Below are 20,425 nucleotides of genomic sequence, written 5' to 3' on the forward strand. Positions count from 1 at the left end.
TGGCTACAGACGCTGGAGGAGAACAGAATGTAGGCCATAGTGTTGTAGATCACCTGAATTTCTGCTCAAGGTTAAGAATGGAACAAATTGAGGCTGGAGATGCTCAAACTTTAGTGAACATTTTAAGTCAGGAACAATCAGAGGATCCAAACTTCTTTTTTAGAGTGAAGTTTGACAAAGAAGGAAGAATTTGCAATATCTTTTGGAGAGATTCAATGATGCTAGAAGACTATAGGATATATGGAGATGTTCTTGTCTTTGATACAACATACAGAACCAACAGATATAATCTTATATGTGCTCCATTTGTTGGCATAAATAACCACTAGCATAATTGTATGTTTGCTTGTGCTTTTATTGGGGATGAAACGACAGATTCATTTGTGTGGTTACTACAAACCTTCTTCAAAGCTATGGAGGATAGAAAACCAACTTCAATATTCACTGACCAGGACCAAGCAATGGCAAATGCAATTCTGGAGATAAAAGATTTATATTGACATCTTACAGATTTGAGCTCTGACAATAAAGTTTTCCTTTTTCACATAAAGTTACCCTTTTAGCTGCATAAAGTTACCCTTTTTAGTGCATAAAGTAACCCTTTTAACAGCATAAAGTGACCCCTTTATTTTCAATGCAGGTGATTCCTAATACAAGGCATAGACTTTATATATGGCATTTGGAGCAAAATGCCATAACCAGATTTGAAGCTCTTAAAAAAGACAAAGAATTCAAATTTGCATTCAACCAGTGCTTAAAGATGTGTGTGACAGAACAAGAATTCGAAGCAAAGTGGCAAGCAATGTTGCAGAAATATGAGTTGACAGAACACTCTTGGTACAAAAGAGTGTATGAGTTGAAAGACAAATGGTGTCCTGCCCTTAGTAGAGATTTCTTTTCAGCAGGGATCTTATCGTCACAAAGGAGTGAAAGCACTAATCATGCTATAGGATTCAGAGCAAGTAAAGCAACTACTTTGACAGAATTTTATACCATATTTAAGAAGACAACTAATCATTGGAGAAGCATAGAGAAATATGATGAGTTTACCTGTAGCAAGTCAATAGCATTCACTTCATTGCCTCTATCTGGAATGCTAAAGCATGCTGCACAGGTAAAAAGTTAACTGACAAGTACATAAATTACACCTAATATATGGCAATTTAAATGAAGCTACATGATTTTGATGTACAGGTTTTCACTTTATCACTCTTTAGAGATTTTGAAGAGGAGTTTGGATACTCTATGGCAACAACTGTTCAGATTTTAGGTAGTAATGAAGAATGCCTACTTTATCAAGTAACACTAGAAGACAAGCCATGGTCTGCACATCAAGTAAACTATATACATGAGAGCCAAACTGTATGGTGTACTTGCAAAAACTTTGAAGCATCTGGATGGTTATGTTATCATTGCATCAGAATTCTACATTTGCATTCAGTAACAAGAATACCAGACAAGTATGTTTCAAAAAGATGGACTAAGTTTGCAAAAACAGAGGCATGGGATAGGTTGAAGAATCAGGATCCTAAACAGCAATATATTCCATGGAGGCAAACAATGATGAGGAAATACTACAATCTAATCTTAAAAAGTCAAGAAAATGAAGAGATAAGAGCATTTATGGAAGAAAGCTTCAGAAACAGTCTTAAAATGGTGGAAGAATTACTTGCTAGTGCTGCTCAGAAAAAAAGTGCAGAAGCTCCTTCTAACATTCCTGATGTGGCAGACAGCACTCAAAGCAATACTGACGCTTCTTCAACATCGAGTACAAGCACAAGTGTACCAATAATACTTGATCCTAAAAGGGCTGTAACAAAAGGAAGAAGCAAGAGAGCAAAAGGAGGACTTGAAAAAAGCAAGAGAAAAAGAAAATCAGCACTGCCACCTCCAAATTCAGAATTTGGATCAAAGACACCTAACTTACGACTTGTTTTGGGTGATTTTGTCCCTTGGGAGAGTTACGTCACAAAGTCTGATTCCGGCTGAGCTGCACCTGCAAAATAACGGAGACTCCGGGTGGTTGGAGCTCCGCCTCCGACGGTCAAGTTAGTAACTTGAAACGGAATAAAGAGAACGGAAATTTAGGTAGGGATCTGCTCGGATTCCAAGCTCCGGTCTTTCTTTGATGTGAGAGAATAAGGGTGTAATAAATGATTCAATCTGTCCCCAAAGTGGGGAAATATCTCCCTATTTATAGGGTCGTTGGAAAATGTGCCCCTACCTAGGTCACTTGACCTAGATTTTAGTGGGCTGCGCCGTTTGACGGCGCTCCTAGGAATTTGGGCCTTTGAAGGCCGCAATTTCAGAAACATATCTGAGGGCGCCAAGTGTCAAGAGGATGTTGAGCCACATGGGCCATCCTGAGCTTGACACGTGACGACCTCTCATTGGTCCACGTGTCAAGAGGATGTTGAGCCACATGGGCCATCCTGAGCTCGACACGTGGAGACCTCTCATTGGTCCACGTGTCTAGGGTAAAAATACCCTAAACATTTGCCCCTCACAGGTCGCACGTGCATGCCACGTGGGGCCTGTGACACGTGTCCACCTTTCATAGGTGAGCAGTAACGGGGTAAAATTTTGAATTTCAAATCAAAATTTTCCCCCACTTTTACTTTCTATAAATAGAAAGTTACCCCCCCTCCTTTTCACACTTTACATTCATATTGACTTTTTAGAGAGAGAAAAAGAGATATTCTAGAGAGACTTTTTCTCTGCTCCCGCCTGCATAATCAGCGAGTTTCAAGATTCCGAGTGCTAGCAATACATCACCCGGTTCACCGGCTGTAGCGGTTTTCAGATTTTCCAGAGTTAAAGCAAGGTAACCGCCTGTACCATTTTAGCTTTTCTCCCTTTCAATTTGCATACCATTTTTTCCGCCTGTATACCCGACTTTCTTAATAGAATATAAATGAGTTCCCAATCCACCCACTCGGCACTGCCTAGGACACTCAGCCGATCCCCCGGAACGGTTGAGTCTAGAACAGGGGGTGCCTCTTCTGGACTGTCGGAACCAATATGCTCATCTCCGAATTCCTCCCTCTCTGTGTCTATGCAGGACACAATGGCCAGAACGAAACAAACGGCCAGGTGGTCTAAAAGCCGGCGCACCATGAGAGTGCCAGCCGATGAGGTTTTCCCGGATGGGGATCCGAGGGGTTTGGAGGAGAGTGGATCCGACGAAGAGGCTCCCTCTACATCCGGGAGCTCTGGAGTAAGAGAGGTAGACGGCGAGGGGGCCGCCTCCTCAAATGAAGCCGGCGACGCTGAGGCCGGCCAGGGATCAAGAGCAGATTCTTCCGGCTCGGACCAAGGGGATTTTGCGGCTGACTATCAGCAGCCGCCAAAAGTAGCTGACAATCCCAACCCCAAGAGAACCCGGATGCTGTCGAGCAACATTGCCCTTCTTAACAGCGGGTTCAGGGCTTTTAAGTAGAAACATCCCTTTGGAAGGGGATGGGAAGTTATTGTCCCTCCGGCTGATGCTGTGATGGCCTAGGGGGGACGACATTGACCATGCGGATGATTACTTCATCTGCTATGAGGCGGTTATCGAAGCCGGCCTCCGGTTCCCCCTCCACCCCGGGATTAGGAAAATCCTCAAGGGGTACGATCTGGGGGTCTGGCAGCTCACCCCTAACTCGTGGGTGAATATATTAAGTTACATCGCCGCCTGCGAGTTTCAAAACTTGAACCCTAGTTTCTCTGCCTTCGCTCACATTCACTATTTGAGAAAGGCTCCAGGCGGCCATGGGGCATGGTATACACTGACTACCTTGCCCCAATACTTGATGACTTTGGACAAAGTGTCCAAATGGTCCGGGTGGAAGGACAAGTTTTATCTGATTTCCTCCCCCACTCTAAGACACAACCGGACACTGCGCCGGTACAACACCGAGCCGGCTCTTCTTGGACGCAAATGCCCTCTCCCGAAACTATCTTCTAAAGCCCGGGAGCAAATCATGGATCCGGGATTTTTTGAAACTACAACTGAGCCCATGGGGGATGGGACTCACACTATTGTACCCAAGAACTGGATCCCCCATCCGGACTTCTTCAAGGACGAGTGCTTCTTGTCCGCCTGCGGACTGAGCACAATGTTTCCCAGGGGTAGAATACTTCTCACCCGGAACAATTGTTGTTTTCTTTTTATTGCGAACTTGCTTTAATTCTTTCTAACTTGAATTCTTGAATTTGCAGAAGAAGCCCTGAAGATGGTTGACCAGGACAAGACTCCTGCCAAATCAGCGGCGCAACTGCGTAAGGAGGCGGCTCTTGCCAAAAAGGCAGCCGTCGAGGCAAAGGACAAGAAAGGCGGGGTAAGACCGCCTGACTTAATGTTTGCATTTTTTTTTTTTTTTTTTTTTTTTACCGGTTGGGTATACTTATAATTGCTTCTTTCTCAGGAGTCCGCCAAGAGAATCCCTCGATCATTCTCCAAGCTTCTCAAAAGGCAAGGAGATGGTCTGGAAAAGGCTCCGGCTGCCAAAGCCACAAGAAAGGACCCCCCCCCCCCAAAAAAACAAAGCTCTGCCCAATCCGGTCGTCCAACGACTGGGGGCAAAACCCCTGCTGTTCTGAAAAAGCTAAGTGAAAGCTCAGAACAGCAGAAGACGCCGGATGCCTCAACGGCATCGAAGGGTGGCGTGCCACCTGAGGTTGCAGACGGTGCGGCAACCACCGGGGAGGAGAACAAGCCGGAGACCCATCCGGAAGCTCAAGGTAAGGAAGGAACTGAAATACCTTGGCCACTTGATTTCATGAGAATCAAGACCAAAGTTGATTCTTCAAAAGGGTCCGTCAGCAGCCGGCATCGGATGAATGCCAGCTATGCTGCTTCTATCTCACATAGCCCTACTTTTGATGCAGGTCCGACTTCTGACCAGCCGGACCTTCCAAGCTTTGCAAAGCGGATGGTGAGGACCCTCACCCGGTCCGAGAAGGCTTCCATACCTGATCTGCAGGTTGTGGACTTTGACCGGATAATGGGCTCTCTGGCTGAGGTACATGATTTTTCTATCTTGATGTCTTTCATTTTTAATTCGACTAAGTAACTCTTTAACCGGCTGTTATTGACTCAGGCTATGGTGAGGGTGGACAATCTCCGGGGCCTCTTCAGGCGGAAGCAAGAAGAGGTAAATGACGCCAAACGGAGGGCCATAGAAAACCTCAACTTTGCTGAACATTCTGATTATATGTGTAATTTAAAGATTAAAGCAGTAGAGTTGAAACAGGAGGAGTTGATCCGGAGTTTAACGGCTGCAAACGATGAAGCTAACAGCCGGGCTGATGACCTTGACAAGTAGCTGAAAGATGCCAAGTCTGATCTCAAGGCATTAGAGGATGCTGACAAAGAAAATGCCCAACTCCGGATTGACAATGACCGCCTGAGGCTCGAGCTCATGACCCTGCGCAACAAGCAGGCGGATGAGCTGGCCCAGGAGCAGACCCGGCTGACCGAGGAGAATGAGCGGGACAACTTGGCCCGGCTGAAGATCACCTGGGGCCTCCTTTAACCAGAAATAGACTTTGAGGTCTATAAGCTGAGGTATGATTACGCCACTGAGGTGTATGATGCCCAGCAACTGGGTGATGCTCCACCGCCTCGCTTCAAAGACTGGGCTTCTGAGCAGGGATATGAAGTCTCTAATGATGATGAGGAGCAGGCGGATGATCAGCAAGAGGGCCAAGCCAGCCAAGCTCAGCCGGAGAAGACTCTGCCTAAGCCTTAGGCGGTCCTCCCACTTTTCTGCGGCAGTATGCCAACTATGTTGTTTACCGGCTTGCATGCCGTGTTTTGTTGTATCTTTTTACCAGCCATGGGGTTGGATTAACATTTCCACTTTCCTTCTTCACCGGATGTGTCCGGTTAACAATTATTCTGGCCTTTGTGCCATTTTATATAAATGAAGTATTCCGACTCAGTCGGATTTTATATATGTCTTCTGGATTTTTTGTTATTTGAATTTTTATTCATCTGTTTGCAATTCTATAGTATTTTGCCTAACTTAAAAAAGCATGCGGCAATTTGCAAACCGGGTGCTCTTGCCCCTGGGCGGCTGTGCGGTTGGTTTAGTGTCAGGCTGATTGATTGGCTTGAAAACACTTGATACTTGGAGAAGTATGGAGTGTTTCTAAGCCAATCAATCACAATGGTGATTGCCCCAAACCAAGTGCACAGTCGGCCATAAAAGCGGGTGCTATGAGCTTCTTACCCAGGCGGTTAAATTCCGTCTGGGGTTAACGCGTAGCCGTTACACAATCCTTTGCCCCAATAGGGGAAGTGAGTGCAACTTTGGAATAAATAACCCAAGTATGAATTTCTATCAATGACCGACTGATGCGTATGGGCATCCGGTATCTGGAAACTTATTCGTTCTTCATAGGTTATTTTGGTCAGACGACTATGAGTTGGCCAACTTGGCCGTTCAATTTTTGCCGTCTGCATGGGTACGTAGAACCAACAAATAGTCTGTTCTCTGCGACGATTGCACCCGGAGGGGTGTCGCCGGACGCCTTTGTCCATGCTGGGACAGGCGATTTTATAAAATGAGCAACCATCCGGCTATTTTAGCCTCTGGTCTTGTTTGGGACCGGTTGTATAGCCACTAAACGTTTTTGTGCTTAGTTTTTAATCAGTATTGGATTTACACTAAGTATCAAACTTTAGTTGTTTAAACAAGCGGGCCCGTCTGGGTATCACCCAGGCAGATAATCAGGCAGTTGAATAAACAAAGTATTAAATTTAAATAAACAAGGGATCCGAGTATTGCCCAGGCGGTCCAACAAATGTAACCTTTACTAAGTGTCAAACTTAGTTAGGCAAGGAAAAATCCGCCTGGGTATTACCCAGATGGATAATTAAGCAATAATTCGATTTTACAAACAAAGTCTGAATCTTCATTAATTGACTGACTGTTTACAAAAAAGTTTACAATCTCAGAAGTAGTACTTTTTTAGATTGTCTACATTCCAAGTTCTAGGCAGACGCCTGCCATCTGGGGTTTCCAGGCGGTAGGTGCCATCCCTTACTTCTTCATAAATCCGGTAGGGGCCTTCCCAATTTGGAGTTAGCTTTCCCAGCTCATTGGCCCTACCGGTTGCCTCCATTTTCCGTAACACAAAGTCATCCACTTTAAGAGGACGTTTGTGCACTCTCTTGTTATAGGCTCTGGTCATCCTCAGACGGTATATCTCATGGCGCAGGACAGCATTGCCCCTATGTTCCGGAAGGGAGTCCAATGCCAGCCGCATGGCCTCCCAATTTGCCTCTTCATCATAGAGCATAACTCTGAGAGTCGGCTCATAATGCTCAATAGGCAAGACAGCTTCAGCACCGTATACCATGAGAAATGGGGTTTCACTGGTTGCCCCTTTTGCTGTTGTCCGGATGGCCCATAGGACATGGATTAATTCTTCTGCCCATAAGCCACCGGCTCTTTCTATTTTCTTTTTAATGCCGTCTGAGATGAGTCTGTTGAAGGCTTCAACTTGATCGTTTGCTTGGGGTCGGCCAACAGATGCAAAATAGCTTGAGATCCCCTGATCTCCCAACCAAGTTTTTAGCTGAGGCGTCTAAAACTGAGGACCATTATCAAACACCATAGACATAGGTACCCCATACCGGGTGATAATGTTCTTCCAAATGAAAGAAATTACGTCTGAGGTCTTGATGTTTTTAACCGCCTCAACCTCCACCCACTTGGTGAAGTAATCCACAGCCACCAAGATGTAGCGCTTTCCGCCTGGAGCAGGCGTGTAAGGACCTAGAATGTCCATGCCCCATTTTGCAAACGGGATTAGGCTGTGGATGGCCGTCAGATCAGTAGCCGGACGGTGAATGAGTTTGCCAAATTTTTGGCACTTGTCACATTTCTTCACCAACTCCTTGGCGTCTGCCTCAAGAGTGGGCCAAAAGTAATGTCGTCTAGCTCTGACGGCTAGGGACCTGCCGCCTATATGAGAGGAGCAGAATCCCGAGTGCAAGTCTTCGAGAACTTCCTTCCCCTTTTCTAGGGTGACGCACTTCAACAGGGGTTTAAGAAATCCTGCTTTGAAGAGTTCTCCATTTTTCAACTCGAAGCTTGCAACTCGCTTTTTCAGGACGGCTGCTTCCTGTGGTGAATCAGGGAGCGTGCCGTCTGAGAGATAAGCCAGGATGGCATCCATCCAAGTGGAGCTTCGGTCTAAGGTTCCAATGGGCTCTTCATGTATTCTTCTTTTTTCAAGAACTTCCCAAAAGACCTACCGAGGAGTATCACAGCAGGCGGATGAAGCCAATTTGGACAAGGCATCCGCCTGGTTGTTATCTGACCTGGGCACTTGATTCAGACGGAATTCCTCAAGTGCCCCAGTCTCTTCCTTGACTGCCTGAAGATATTTGATCATAGCCGGATGAGTTGCCTCATATGTTCCCTCATACTGGCTAACGACCAACTGTGAATCAGAATAGGCGTCAATCTTCGTTCCCCCTGCCGCCTTACACATGCGGATTCCAGCTAGCAGGGCTTCATATTCCGCCTCATTATTTGAGGCTTGAAACTTAAACCGCAGTGCATATTCAAATTTGTCCCCCTCCGGGAACTCATATATAATTCCTGCACCACAGCCGTTCTTTGTTGAGCTTCCGTCTACATACACTTTCCAAACCTGGTCAAGATTATCCGGTTGCACTGGTCGGGTCATTTCAACAATGAAGTCGGCAAACGCCTGACCTTTCACTGCTTTTCTAGGTTCGAAAGTGATTTCAAGATTTTGCATTTCAATAGCCCATTTCAACATTCTTCCGGATGACTCCAAAGTAGACATTGGCCGCTTGAGGGGCTGGTCGGTGTAGATTACCACCGGATGAGCCAGAAAATATGGCTTCAATTTCTTGAAAGCCATATACAGAGCAAGGCCAAATTTTTCTATCATGGGGTACCGAAGCTTAGCATTTTTTAAGACATGGCTAATGAAATAGACCGGAAGCTGAACACCGTCTCTCTCAGCAAGGAGAATGGCACTGAGGGCATGATCTGAGACAGCTAAGTACATGTATAACACCTCCCTAGGCAATGCACTAACAAGTCTTGGAAAAGAGTGGAGGTGTTCTTTCAGCCGTTGAAAGGCCGCTTCAGCCTCATCCCCCCATTCAAATCTGGTCTTCTTCCTGATTGCTTGGAAGAAGTAAAGGCATTTGTCACCTGACCGGCTGAGGAATCTCCCCAGAGCAGCCAGGCAATCGGTTAGTCTCTGTGCTTCCTTGACAGTGCGGGGTGACTTCATGTCAATCACCGCCTGTATCTTCTCAGGGTTAGCCTCTATCCCCCTTTGATCAATCAGGAATCCGAGAAACTTCCCAGACTCAACACCAAAGACGCATTTCTTAGGATTTAACATGACCTTATGCCGCCTGAGTGTGGTGAAGGTTTCTCGGAGATCAGCAAGGTGATCCGTCTGCTGTTTGGATTTGACTATCATGTCATCAATGTATGCCTCTACATTCCTCTCAATTTGATTAAAAAAGACAGTATTAATCATCCGTTGGAACGTAGCCGACGCATTTTTCAAGCCAAACGGCATCACCGTATAACAGAATAACCCCTGATCAGTGACGAAGGCCGTCTTCTCTTGATCTTTCTTCCACAGGGGTATCTGATGGAAGCCGGAGTAGGCATCCATAAAACTCATCAAGGCGTGACCGGCTGTAGAGTCGACCAGACTATCGATCTTTGGAAGCGGATAATTGTCCTTTGGACACGCCTTGTTGAGGTCTGTGTAATCAACACACATGCGCCAGGTCCCATTCGGTTTCTTAACAAGGACCACATTGGCCACCCAGTCGGGAAAATTACAAGGCCGAATGAACCTGGCGTCTAGCAGCTTCTTGACTTCGGCAGCTGCCGCCTGACTTCTTTCCTCGCCGTGGTTTCTTTTCTTTTGCCGGATGGGCTTCTTTTTGGGGTCCACGGCGAGTTTGTGGACAGCGAGATCCGGGCTGATGCCTGGCATCTCTTCCACTTCAAAGGCAAAGATGTCTTTGAATTCCTTCAGCAGGAGGTGCAAGTTTGCACCCAAAGTAGCATGAGCAACCGTCCCAACCTTAACAGTACGTTCTGGACGGCTATCATCCAGAACGAGATCAACGCTTTCGCCAGCCGGTTGGGGACGGAGCTCATCTGACCGCTCACCGGTCAGTGATTGCTATTTTTTCTCCTTCTTCACCTCCACCAGCAGAGGTGCCTTTCTTTTCTTGCCGGCTGCTGGTGGGGCAGGTGCTAGATCGGCATCCTTGACATTGTCAAGGTCTATTGGTTCCTGGACGCCTGGGGTTACAGTGTCCCTGACGGCTGAGAGGTAGCACTCCCGAGCCGTCTTCTGATCCCCATTCAAGGAACCAACAGTGCCATCATCCTTCTCATACTTGATGAGCATGAGAGATTGGATGATTACCGCCTTGGCTACATTGAGGGTTGGCCTGCCAAGGATAATGTTGTAGGCGGTCAACTCCTCAACGACCAAGAACCTGACGACGATATGTCGCCCTTGGCCCTTCTCTCCCAGCCGGATGGGTAAGTCAATTCTTCCGGCTGGGTAAACCATCCCACCCCCAAAACCTACCAAGGGGTGGGTGACCGGATGCATGCTGCTGATATTGTATTTCAGCTTCTGCAGGCACCGGAGGCTGATGATGTCTGATGAGCTGCCGGTGTCAATAAGGATTCGTCCAACCAGCTGGTTGGCAACCTTACATTCAATGACCACCGGGTCATCGTGCGGGCGGCGGACGCTGCCCCTGTCCTTCTCAGTGATCAAGACGTCTGGGAAGGAGGAGCTGGCTTCCGCCTACTCATCATCATCTTTTTCCATCTTTCGAAGATGGCTCTTGGTGCCCCTGATGGTAGGGCCACCACATGAAACCCCGCCTGCTATAGTGTAGACCGGCTCCTTGTCGATATCCGAACTACTAGCACGCTGGGGGGTAGTCTTGGAGGACTGACCCTTGTTTTTATTTTTTGCCCCGGCTGGGGACTTAGAAATATAGGACTTCAGCATCCCCTTGTCAGCCAGACGGTCCAACGTCCGCTGTAGGCTGAAGCAGTCGTTGGTGTCATGGCCAACTTCCTCATGATATTGGCAAAATTTATTTTTGTTCCTGGATTGAACGGAACTTTTCATTGGATTCGGCTTCTCAAGGGACAGCCGGTCCTTTATCTCCATGAGGATGGAGTTGCAGTCCTTGTTAAACTCGTACTTTGGGACGTACGGTTTAAATTCTTTCTTCTTCTTCTGGGACGGCTGGTCAGAGTCACTAACCGCCCAGACTTCTTTTCTCTTCTTGCTTTCTTCTTTCTTTTTTGCCGACTGAGCAGGCCGGTTGTCTTTCTGCTTGTCAGACTTCTTAGAGTTTGACTGGCTACCAGGCGAGCAGAGGTCGGTAGCTTGAATGTAGCTTTCCGCCTCCCTCAGGGCCGCCTGTAGGGTGAAAGCCCCTTTTCTGACTAGGTCAAACTTAAAGGTCGACCCGTCTCTCAGACCTTTAAAAAAGTCTATAAAAGCTACCTCATCAGACAGCCCCTGAATCTGAATTCTGATCAGGTTGAACCGTTTGACATATGAGCGCAGCCCTTCTCTCTCTCCCTGCTTAACAGTGCTCAAATCAAGGCTTGTTTTCTTATCAGGGATGTTCATTGAGAAGTTGGAAGCAAACAGGAAGGCAAGCTTCCTGAAGCTGTCTATGGACCCGGCTGGCAGGTTGCCAAACCATTGTTGGGCAATGCCCTTCAATGTAGCCGGGAAGCATCGACACCAAGTGGCATCATCCAACCCCTGCAGAAACATGAGGTTGGTGTAAGCCATGAGGTGGTATTCCGGATTGGTGGTACCATCATAGGTACCAACCAACACATTCTTAACCTTGGCCGGCTGAGCCGCCTCGGTTATCTCCCGAGTGAACGCAGAAGGTTGTTCACCCAGGCGCAGCAGACGAAGCTGCCAGTCCAATGGCTGGACATTTGGATATGCCGCCTGACCCCCAAAGAAGGCCGGCTGCATGAAGTGAGGAGGATACTGCCCGTAAGCCTGAGTAGGCACATACGGGACAGCTCCAATCATATGAGGGCCAGAATGGACGGTATTACCGCCTGTCTGACTCTCATGCAAGGAGGGTGCACTCCCTGCAGAAATGTTGTTGAAGCTGTCTGGAAAATTCGACGTTGAAGCAGACTCAGACAGCGATTGATTTCTCTTCCGGTTGATGATCTCTCGGGCATCAAGAGTTGATTTTTTACTTCTCACCGGCTGTTGGGTCCGGCGAGTGTTATTTGTGTTCCTCCCAGGAAGGAGAATTTTCGACCAATCAATGGTCCCGGCTGCCTTCTCCTTTGGATGAGGAGTGGGTTGCCGGTTTCTAACTGACTTCCCCTTCTCTGGAGGAGTCTTCTTAGCCGACTGACCTTTACTTGGGCCAACCCGGCTTTTGGTGATCAGCTCTGTGATTTCACCCTTGAAACTCGTCATGAACCTCATGAGTTCGTCTCGGGTGACAGGGGCTGATCCAGCTGCCGTTTGGGTTGCCCCTTCCGGCTGCCCAGTGGGTCTGCTCGGACCCGCCTGGGAGGCGCCCCGCTCCAGAGTCTCTCTGGGCCGGATGCGCTTGACTCTGAGAGAGCCGTCTTCGGCTGTGGAGGTTTCGACCTGAGGATCCTCATCCTCCTCATGGTCTGTAAAGACTTCTGGGTCTTCGCCCAGACGGTTAGGGGGTGGTACAGACTCTTGAACCATCTTCGAGGTACTCTCCCCACAGACGGCGCCAAATGTTTTGAGTGATTTTGTCCCTTGGGAGAGTTACCTCACGAAGTCTGATTCCGGCTGAGCTGCACCTGCAAAATAACGGAGACTCCGGGTGGTTGGAGCTCCGCCTCCGACGGTCAAGTTAGTAACTTGAAACGGAATAAAGAGAACGGAAATTTAGGTAGGGATCTGCTCGGATTCCAAGCTCCGGTCTTTCTCTAATGTGAGAGAATAAGGGTGTAATAAATGATTCAATCTGTCCCCAAAGTGGGGAAATATCTCCCTATTTATAGGGTCGTTGGAAAATGTGCCCCTACCTAGGTCACTTGACCTAGATTTTAGTGGGTTGCGCCGTTTGACGGCGCTCCTAGGAATTTGGGCCTTTGAAGGCCGCCATTTCAGAAACATATCTGAGGGCGCCAAGTGTCAAGAGGATGTTGAGCCACATGGGCCATCCTGAGCTCGACACGTGACGACCTCTCATTGGTCCACGTGTCTAGGGTAAAAATACCCTAAACACCTTCTATTTTCTTTCCTAATATTCATGTTAGTATCATGTTAGGGCTAAATATTTGATCTTTATTGTTTAGTGACATGCTAGGGTTTGTTATTAATCTTGTTAGTATCAAGCCTAGGATCTTGCTATTATTATGCTTTAACATGATTATTTTAATTATCATTATTTTCATTATTATGATTATAATTGTATTAATTATTATTATGATTATGTTGCTTGATATTTATTGTTATTGCTTGATCACACCTTTTATGCATGTTTAAAGGGAATTTGTACTTGTAATCACACTTAATAAGATAATTATTAATCTTATTTAGGGTTAATTATAATTATAATTCAACTGATCGCCAATAATAGATTTATTTGTGCATTAATATTCAACCAACATAGATAAACAGGTTTAGGGTTAAACCTATTGATTGCATGTTAGTCAGAAAGCGCACATGAATACGATCAGAATAAAGTAGAGGCCTATTATTAGGGCAGGTTTAATCTCTTTTAGGTTGGATTTGTACCTTCATCCCCGAACTACCAATCATGGTTCCAGACCTATTGGAGTTGACGATCTCCTGGATCGTTAAGGGGTGTAACTTTCACCTCGTGAACGGTTTACAAGTTCCTAAAACTTGTTGGCGACTCTTTTGCTCTATCTTCTTTCCCTTTAAACGCCACCGTAATTTAGTGTATGATCACAGTGGGGTTCAAGCTAGGGGTAATGCTTGAAATATTCCCTACAATAGTCCTATACCTTCAAGCCAATGCTCTAAAATTGTAAAGTTTAAGATTGATTATAAGCAGTATACTCTATCATATAGAGATATTACAATGTATTAAAAAACGCCCCTAAGATATAGGTACCATTTGTCAACCGTCTTTGACAATAGGCAGATGTTCGTAAGTAATTCTATTTGTCATCCTTTAATTAATTAAGAATATGTAATCAAGAATCAAGATGATAACATGATTTCATTTAAAATTTGAAGTGAAGCCAAGTAGCAAACCGACCAATTTAACCCAGAAGTAAAGGCAACCATGGTACATTAAAGTTTCAATCTACTCTAATCAACAATTCATCATGGGCAAATACAAGTTTATTTGCCATAAAAACGAATTTTTGTTAATCTGGTGGCAGTTCTGTAAATATATTGAAAAAGCGTAGTTATTTATTTAGTATTTTTGGTGAGCGGTTCAAATAATGTTTGCAACTTGCTTTTACTGTTTGGTAAGAAAATTACACATGTACCCATCAACTAGTACATAAAAGACGCATGTACCCTTCCACTGGTACTTGAAAATACAATTATACCTCAGATAAACAAATTGGAGAATTAATTGGGTACAACTCATGCATCATCTAGATAAAGCCTAATCCCTACTCGACGTAAACAAATTAAAACTGAAACAAAAACAGAATTCATATCAATCAAATGTCTTAAACAAACCAAATCCCATCATGGATAAAGACCGATTCCCCAATTGCATTAAAATTTAAAAATCACGAGAAGCAAGAGGTGATGTACTTCTTAGACCTCGTTCTTTAGAGTTGCTCTGCTCTGCTCTACTCAAAAGAAATCTGTTATACATTGCTTTGCACTACTCTGCCCTATTTTCAAATAATAATTATTATTAATAATAATAATTAATATTCAGTAATAATAATTAATAATGTATTGATGATAATAATTTATTATTTTAAATAATTATAATAATTATTAATATTAAAAATAATTATAATATTTATTAATATTAATAATAATTAATATTTATTAATTATAATAATAATTAGTAATAATTATTATCAATAATAATCGAATCATATAACTAATATATAAAGCTAAACTTTTAGCCTTGCCACGAGACAGCGACACTTGGCGTTCCAACTTTTCACCAAGTGTAGCGCCACGTTGGCAATGAAGATAATTTTGACACATATGATTTATTTGTTTAATAAAAAAATTAAATAGATTTGGATTGACTTTGTAGAATAAAAAAAAAAATAGTTTAGATAAAATTTTAGGATAAAATTGTTAGTTTAGGGTTCGTTTGGCATTACTGTGGTTTTCTGTTTTTTGGTTTTTTGTTTTTTAAAAAGTATATGATATATGCCCCATAATGAATTATAAATTATTTAAACTTATTAAAATCATGATAATTTTGAAAATTGACAACTGAAAAGGGGAAACACATTTTTCTTGTTTCCTGTTTTTGGTTTAAAAAAAAAAAAAAAAACTGAAAACCAAAACTGATGCCAAACAAGAGCTTAGTGTTTTGTTTTCAATAAAATATCAATATATGTACAAATTATATCATATAACTAATATATAAAGTTAAACTTTTACCCAGGCGACACTTGGCGTTTCAACTTTTCGTCAAGTGTCACGCCATGTAGGATAGAGCTATATAGAATTCAATTTGTAGGATAAAAAAGTTAATTTAGAATTCTATTTTCAATCAAATTTGGATAAAATTTTAGGATAAAATTGTTAGGTTAGAGTTTTATTTTCAATAAAGTACCAATATTTCATATGTACAAATTAAATTATAATTTTATTTTTTAAAGAAAATATAACAGTCATAAATTATCATATAAATTTATTTTTTGTATCATAGTATTTTTTTTTAGCGAAGGAATTACCTCAAAATGCACCACATCCATTATTTATAATATATTCTAATCAATTAAAACAATATACTTTACAATCTAATATAATGTTATTACTGTACGTGTGTAGACGTGTCAATCGGGTCAGGTCACGAGTCATTTCGGACAAGGTCATTATTTCAGGTTACGGGTCAAGAAATGTTTTTCACCAATGTTATTATTATTAGTCATTACATGCCTACTATATAGTTTAAATCATCACAAAAACACATCAATTCCTAACTAATTTTGTATCAATGATATGTTTTAAAATTTGACATATAGATTAAAAATTTATCTTAAAATTCAGTAAATAACCTGGGCATCGCACGGGCACAAAACTAGTATATATATAAAGGGGAGTTTTTTCCCGAGTTTTTAGAGAGTCATATAGGATTTAATTTTCTTAACGCGCCACATAGGATTATAAATTTTAATTGTAGCCAATAAAATAAGATATTATTAATTACTTTTAAAATAAAATAATTCAAATGCCATGTAAGCAAAATTGTCAATTGAGATTTTTAAGTTTAAATTAATTAAATATAAAATATCATCTTTTGATATTATGAATTTTATCTAAATATATAACAAATTTTAGCACATACATAAAAAAAATATATTTTTAAAAAAATTCAAACAAATTGTGCATCACACGGAATTTATCTAATATTTAATAAATCAAACTATTAAAATTATTATTTAATAATATTATTAATTAATAATTTCTAATAATTATAACAATTTTTTCAATAAATAAATAAATAATAATAATAACAATTTTTTTATATAAACATTTGATATTAGAATCACAATGTATAGAAACATTTAATGTGAGTATTGATTGTTAGTTCATTGAGTTGAATTATTTTTCAAATTTTTCCATACAATTTATGAATTAAAAAAAAATGGTCGTTTTCAAATAGTACTTTGTATATTTTTATTTTGAGGGTTAAAAATATATGTTTAAGATTTTAATTTTTTTTGTGAAATTAATAAAAGTAACCGGTTATCTTTTATCTTTCTACTATTAACATATGTTAAATATGGTACACATTTATTTATGTTTTCACTCACCTAATTCAATGGTATATGCACTTAATAATAATAATAATAATAATAATAATAATAATAATAATAATAATAATAATAATAATAATAATAATAATAATAATAATAATAATAACATTAATAATAGTATTAATAATAATGTTGAAATATGCTCTGCTCGGCTCGGCTCTGCTCTACTATCCTGAAATCTGCTCTGCTGAAATTTAATCTTATCTTCTCTGCTCTGCTGGTCCCTGCTCTGCTAGAAGCTCAAAAGAACCGGGCCTTAGTAGAGTATACAATACACTTTTTTTTTTTTTTTTTTGGAAAGTGCTACAAGAAGAAAGACATTCAATTAGAGAGAAATGTCGCATCAAGGAAGACTTAACTCTCTAATGGTCTAACAGTCTAAGATTCGAATATTATCAAGTGATGGTAGTTTTAAGTCTTGAAACTTGTATTCATAGTTAAGGATCTTCTTATTTTACCCCTACTTTCAAATATTAACCTCGTAAAATCTAGACTAAAAAAACCGTGAAGGAAACTTAGGGCCTGTTCACTTCAGCTTAATTATAGTCCAGTTCAATTCAGTTTAAGGGCCTGTTCTCTTACGTTGAAATTCAGTTCAGTTCAGTTCAGCTGAGTTCAGTTCAGTTCAGTTCAGTTTAGCTCAATTCAGTTCAGTTCAGTTCAGTTCAGCTCCTAATTTCCTTCTCTTATAAAATATTCAGTTCAGTTCAGTTCAGTTCAGTTCAGTTCAGCTGAGTTCAGTTCAGTTCAGCTGAGTTCAGTTCAATTCAGTTCAGTTCAGCTGAGTTCAGTCAATCGGAACAGGCCTTAACTCCAATCAGTTCAATTCAGCTCCAATTAGTTCAGTTCAGTTAAGTTCAATTCAATTCGGTAAATATAAATCGGCCTTTAAAGCTATTCACACTTGAGTAGAAAGAGTAGAATGAGAAAGAAAAGGGGCTACTGAGCTGGGCTATACTCTTCCTACTTCCTAGTCTCCTACACAAACAAAAAATTTCGCCTCATTGTCTTGCTGTCTCTCTCACAAATTTGTTCTGTGTTGCCTCTGAAATCGTGCAAAGCCTAAAGACCAGCTGCACAGCATCAATCTCTCTGCAGAACCACCCTTTCATTAAACAACACAAACTGCTAAACAACAATTTTTCTCATTCATTACTCTCCGATTCTCTGTTATCTCATTTAAAATCCAATTTTTTTTTTTTTTTTGAGTTTTTTCTTCTCTCTCTTAGGGTTTGAATATGGTGATTTTCTCTGATTTTGAAGATGCCCATTTCCCCAAACTTGCTCAATTTCTCTTTTGCTTGAAAACCCATCATTTCTTGGAGTTTTTAGCAAATGGGTTTGCGCCTAATTGGTAATTACTTGATCTTTTGCTCAATTGAACATTTGAATTTTGAAGGGAATTATGTCATTTTGTTTTTCCTGTTGATAATTGCTTCTGGATTTAATTTATGATATATTCGTTGGAATTTTTTTAAACTATGTCTGCTTGTTATAATCGTTTTATTTCTTCTAATTATATACATTGCCCTGTTTTTATGCTGCTCCATGTAGAATTTTAAACTTTGAGATTATCCAAATTAATACTGATGTATTTAGGGTACATGTATAATTTGCTTATTAAACATGTACTTCAAAATTCAAGGCCAAAACTTGGATATATTTCATGTAAATTGATTATACTTACAAATGCAAATAATGAGTGAACCCTATAGTGTGGATTTATTTTTATTGTAATGTAGTACTACTTCATAGTATTTTGGCCTTATGTACTTGATGATATTCAGTTATAGTTGGATATTGGATATTTGGCAATTCAGATTGGATATAGTTATTGGAAATTCTGAATTATGGGTGTCAAATTTATTGATTTTGGATTGTGCTTGAGCCTTTCAAAGTTTTTACAATGATTTATCTTAGTTTCAAGGAGTTCTATATGCAATTTCATAAAATGTGTTTTTAACGCTTAAACTGTCTTTTAAAAAAATAAAACAATTTTGGAAGTGATGTGGTTATGCTACTAATAAATGTGTCTAGCACATTTAAAATTTTAAATGCATTGTCTACCAATTACCAAGGTGTCCTAGTGATATCCTTTCTCTACGTGAGGATAGCTTGTTTCTTTCACAATTATGATCTCAATCTTTTTCATCAATTCTATGTACAATTATTGTCGTGTGGCTATATCCTCGTGCTCGATTTCTTGTTATTGTTGCCACAATGTGATTAGCTACTTCAGTTTTTTTTTTTTTTTTTTTTTTTTTTTTTTTTTTTTTATTATTACAGCCTTTTCCCAAATATTTGCCCTGAAGTTAATGAATCATTCTTAATCTGTTAATAGTGATTCAAGTCAACCATTCTGGTAAATATTGAGTATTGTGTTTTGAGAATGTTATGCTGCATGCTTGATGGGCTCCTTGTCTCTTTACTTTCAGTACTTGATGAAAGAAAGTCCTAGTGCCTGACTGCCTGCTACCTAGGCCACAATTGAAACCATCTAGAGTCTTGAAGAAAATAGAGGAAGAACTTGTGTGTATCATGAGCTGGTCTTGTCTGAAAATCAATTTGTGCCTGTTAAATAATCACATTGCTCAGAGTCAGTAAGTCTGTATTGGTCGTATAGCAATTTGATCATATTTAGTTGCACCGTTAGGTCATGCCTACCAAATGCATCACTTGTTTAGATATTAATTTAGCGAATAGCGATTGTACATATTTACATGTTTGGCTTGGATATGTCTTGAATTTGGGCCTGGTTTATGATTGATTGTCAGTTATCCGACTAGTGTGCCCATTGTGGTAGTCTTGAACTAGTTAGGATTCATGGGTAAGGCTAAGTACATCTGAATTGTTATTTACCTTTTGTTGGCTGCATACTTGGTAATCATTGTTGTCAGTTTGTCACTTAGTGGGTTCAAGGTTAAACATGGACTGTGCATGTTTTTTAAGTACAGTGAGCTTAGGCAGTTATAAAATTAGATTTAGTAGGGCGATTATATTCATATAGACCAAAATTGGGCATTGTAATCTATAAGCGAGGGAGATAATTTTACTTGATGGTGTTAATTCTAGGAGCGTGTGTTAATCAGCTGATCCAATGTAGTTATTTAGCTGCATATTTTCCAATGTTTGTATATCAACATTCAGCAAGATGATTGTCTAGGGTCAATTAACTTCGGGCAAATATTGGGGAAAATGTTGTTTATTTTTTTAAAAATGTAATCAAATTAAAATCGAGCTGCCTGCTACTTACATATTGGCTGGAACATGTTTTTGCTGTATATTCCTGCATAGGATGGAATAATTTGCAATTTCTGTTGGAGTTCATTTACATGGTCTGTGTGCTGCTTGCCTCTCTGTTTAAGTGTGTGCCTCTTTCATTTTGTTTACTTAAATAAATATCATAAAAA

General features: G+C 41.1%; 1 long non-coding RNA gene across 1 annotated transcript in view; it reads left to right on the top strand.

Annotated features, from left to right (window-relative positions):
- The first annotated feature begins 17,950 nt into the window (after positions 1 to 17,950).
- Positions 17,951 to 20,425, top strand: part of LOC145634985 (uncharacterized) — a 3,228-nt gene continuing 753 nt past the window's right edge. Inside the window, exon 1 of the long non-coding RNA XR_014113724.1 lies at positions 17,951 to 18,369. This is a non-coding gene — a long non-coding RNA (uncharacterized LOC145634985). The remainder of the gene's footprint in view (positions 18,370 to 20,425) is intronic.

This window comes from Chenopodium album, chromosome 6, assembly GCF_948465745.1.
Source record: "Chenopodium album chromosome 6, dcCheAlbu1.1, whole genome shotgun sequence".
NCBI lineage: Eukaryota > Viridiplantae > Streptophyta > Magnoliopsida > Caryophyllales > Amaranthaceae > Chenopodium > Chenopodium album.